Genomic DNA, 3202 nt, shown 5'->3' on the forward strand with positions numbered 1-3202 from the left:
GAATGCTAGCAAGCTGAATATTTAAATCCTTTTTATTCCGCAGCATTCCAATGTGGAAGATTCCATGGAACCAGAGATCCTTCCATTGAGAAGGACATGCTGCCTGGATGACTACACTGTGCAAATTAAATCACGGAGCCAGTTGGCTTGTGGGTGGCTCTGGTCACTGGGTGGTTGGGTGGGTGGTGTGTCGGAGGTGGAGCACATGCAAATGATTGTGTATCATCCAGCTAGTGAGAGAGAAAACTCATGCAGGAGTGTGCCTGCTTGTCAGTGGGTTATGCACCTTTCCAGACGTCAAATCTACATGGAGCAGCTGGAGAGGACAAGAGCAGGTTTGCAAAATATAGACAGAAGAGCTCTCCAGCCTAGTTTGCTGTCTGTTTCCACTTCTCTTTTCTTGAGCCGCTCCCTTCTATGCCCTTGCGCACTATCCTGACTTCTCCCATCTGCTTACTTTGTGCCTTCCAACGCACAATGCGAACTACAGGTAGTGCTGCAGGGCCCACACCCTTTTACTTGCCATACAGAGCATCTCTGGAGCTGTTACAGTGCCCAGCTTCTGCAAGAAATCAGCTTGAATGCTTCAGGGGCTGGGGCATAGCCAACATGAGCCCCACACCGAAGGAGGGTGGAGGTGTTTAATGCAAACTATAGGTCATCCAAGCGCCGCAAAAGGCCGCCATGCCCTGCACGCCCCTTTTCTCTTTTCATATGCAGACGAGGGTTGAAGCCAACTTTGACCCACTGCTTGGATGACATCACCATATGCAAATCCATCTGCTGCAGGCCTTCCCGCAGGAATGCTTGCACTAGTTGTTGCATTTGGTTTGTTGTTTGGGGGTGCTTCAGTATTAGGCAGCCTTCTGCCCTCCCATGTTCATCTGAAAATATGTGTTCTCCCTGCAGTTGTTGTCCCCAGATGAGAGTTCCCTTGTGCTGCCTCAGTTGAATCTTCTTTACTTGACAGAGATGTGCCTGAGCAGCGGCCCTCCCCAGCCCTATCCCAAATCATACTTATTTTGCATAGGAGATACCATGGTCATGAAGATTGTTCTCCCAGGGTGAGGTTCATTCATTGCATTCTGGGTATGCTGACCCCTGTGATTTCCCCAAATTTGGGAAACTTGACTGCATTATTTGTGGTAGTGGGGGACTGTGTTTGTGCTTTCCTCTGGTCAGCTCTGGTAAAAGTCAGATTTCTTTGTCTCAGATCTTCCTCTAGCCTTGTTCTTCTTTCGAGAGTTCCCTTGTGCTGCCTCAGTTGGATCTCCTTTACTTGACAGGGGGGTGCCCAAGCAGCGACCCTCCCCAGCTCTAGCCCAACTCCTACTTACCTGCCAGGTGAGATACTATGATCATGAAGGTGCTTCTCCCAGGGCAAGGCTCACCCATTGCACTCTGGGTGTGCTGCTCTTGCGATTTCCCCAAATGTGGGAAACTTGACTGCATAATTTGTGTTTCCACTGGTCGGCTTTCATATAATTCAGATCTCTTTGTCTCAGGTCTCTCTCCAGCCTAGTTTGCAGTCTGTTTCCACTTCTTCTTTTTTGAGCCCCTCCCTTCTATACCCTTGTGCACTATCCTGACTTCTCCTCCTGTCTGCTTACTTTGTGCCTTCCAATGCACAATGCAAACTACAGGTAGTGCTGCAGGGCCCACAAACTTTTACTTGCATTACAGAGCAGCTCTGGAGCTGTTACAGTGCCAAGCTGCTGCAAGAAATCAGCTTGAATGCTTCAGGGGCTGGGGCATTGCCAACATGAGCCCCACACCGAAGGAGGGTGGGGGTGTTTAATGCGAACTAAGGGTCATCCAAGCGCCGCAAAAGGCCGCCATTCCCTGCATACCCCTTTTCTCTTTTCATATGCAGATGAGGGTTCCAGCCAACTTTGGCCCACTGCTTGGATGACATCACTGTATGCAAATCCGGCTTCTGCAGACCTTCCCCCAGGAATGCTTGTACTAGTTGTTGCATTTGGTTTGTTGTTTGGGGGTGCTTCAGTATTAGGCAGCCTTCTGCCCTCCCATGTTCATCTGAAAATATGTGTTCTCCCTGCAGTTGTTGTCCCCAGATGAGAGTTCCCTTGTGCTGCCTCAGTTGAATCTCCTTTACTTGACAGAGATGTGCCTGAGCAGCGGCCCTCCCCAGCCCTATCCCAAATCATACTTATTTTGCATAGGAGATATCATGGTAATGAAGACTGTTATCCCAGGGTGAGGTTCATTCATTGCATTCTGGGTATGCTGACCCCTGTGATTTCCCCAAATGTGGGAAACTTGACTGCATTATTTGTGGTAGTGGGGGACTGTGTTTGTGCTTTCCTCTGGTCAGCTCTGGTAAAAGTCAGATTTCTTTGTCTCAGATCTTCCTCTAGCCTTGTTCTTCTTTCGAGAGTTCCCTTGTGCTGACTCAGTTGGATCTCCTTCACTTGACAGGGAAGTGCCCGAGCAGCGACCCTACCCAGCTCTAGCCCAACTCCTACTTACCTGCCAGGTGAGATACTATGATCATGAAGGTGCTTCTCCCAGGGCAAGGCTCACCCATTGCACTCTGGGTGTGCTGCTCTTGCGATTTCCCCAAATGTGGGAAACTTGACTGCATAATTTGTGTTTCCACTGGTCGGCTTTCATATAATTCAGATCTCTTTGTCTCAGGTCTCTCTCCAGCCTAGTTTGCAGTCTGTTTCCACTTCTTTTTTTTTGAGCCCCTCCCTTCTATACCCTTGTGCACTATCCTGACTTCTCCTCCTGTCTGCTTACTTTGTGCCTTCCAATGCACAATGCAAACTACAGGTAGTGCTGCAGGGCCCACACCCTTTTACATGCTTTACAGAGCAGCTCTGGAGCTGTTACAGTGCCCAGCTGCTGCAAGAAATCAGCTTGAATGCTTCAGGGGCTGGGGCATAGCCAACATGAGCCCCACACCGAAGGAGGGTGGAGGTGTTTAATGTGAATTAGGGGTCATCCAAGCGCCGCAAAAGGCCACCATGCCCTGCACATCCCTTTTTTCTTTTCATATGCAGACGAGGGTTGAAGCCAACTTTGACCCACTGCTTGGATGACATCACCATATGCAAATCCATCTGCTGCAGGCCTTCCCCCAGGAATGCTTGCACTAGTTGTTGCATTTGGTTTGTTGTTTGGGGGTGCTTCAGTATTAGGCAGCCTTCTGCCCTCCCATGTTCATCTGAAAATATGT

At 49.4% G+C, this 3202-nt stretch overlaps 4 non-coding genes across 4 annotated transcripts; all 4 read left to right on the top strand.

The window, feature by feature from the left end:
- Window positions 1–1013: 1013 nt before the first annotated feature.
- Window positions 1014–1177, top strand: LOC134990954 (U1 spliceosomal RNA). The gene has a single exon (XR_010195418.1). It is a non-coding gene; the product is annotated as a U1 spliceosomal RNA (small nuclear RNA).
- A 152-nt stretch (window positions 1178–1329) lies between these two features.
- LOC134990957 (U1 spliceosomal RNA) lies at window positions 1330–1492 on the top strand. Its single transcript, XR_010195421.1, has one exon. It is a non-coding gene; the product is annotated as a U1 spliceosomal RNA (small nuclear RNA).
- A 674-nt stretch (window positions 1493–2166) lies between these two features.
- On the top strand, window positions 2167–2330 carry LOC134990956 (U1 spliceosomal RNA). Its single transcript, XR_010195420.1, has one exon. It is a non-coding gene; the product is annotated as a U1 spliceosomal RNA (small nuclear RNA).
- Window positions 2331–2482: 152 nt separating this feature from the next.
- Window positions 2483–2645, top strand: LOC134990958 (U1 spliceosomal RNA). The gene has a single exon (XR_010195422.1). It is a non-coding gene; the product is annotated as a U1 spliceosomal RNA (small nuclear RNA).
- Window positions 2646–3202: the final 557 nt, after the last annotated feature.

The sequence above is a fragment of the Pseudophryne corroboree genome, unplaced genomic scaffold (genome assembly GCF_028390025.1).
Source record: "Pseudophryne corroboree isolate aPseCor3 unplaced genomic scaffold, aPseCor3.hap2 scaffold_1195, whole genome shotgun sequence".
NCBI classification, from domain to species: Eukaryota; Metazoa; Chordata; class Amphibia; order Anura; family Myobatrachidae; genus Pseudophryne; species Pseudophryne corroboree.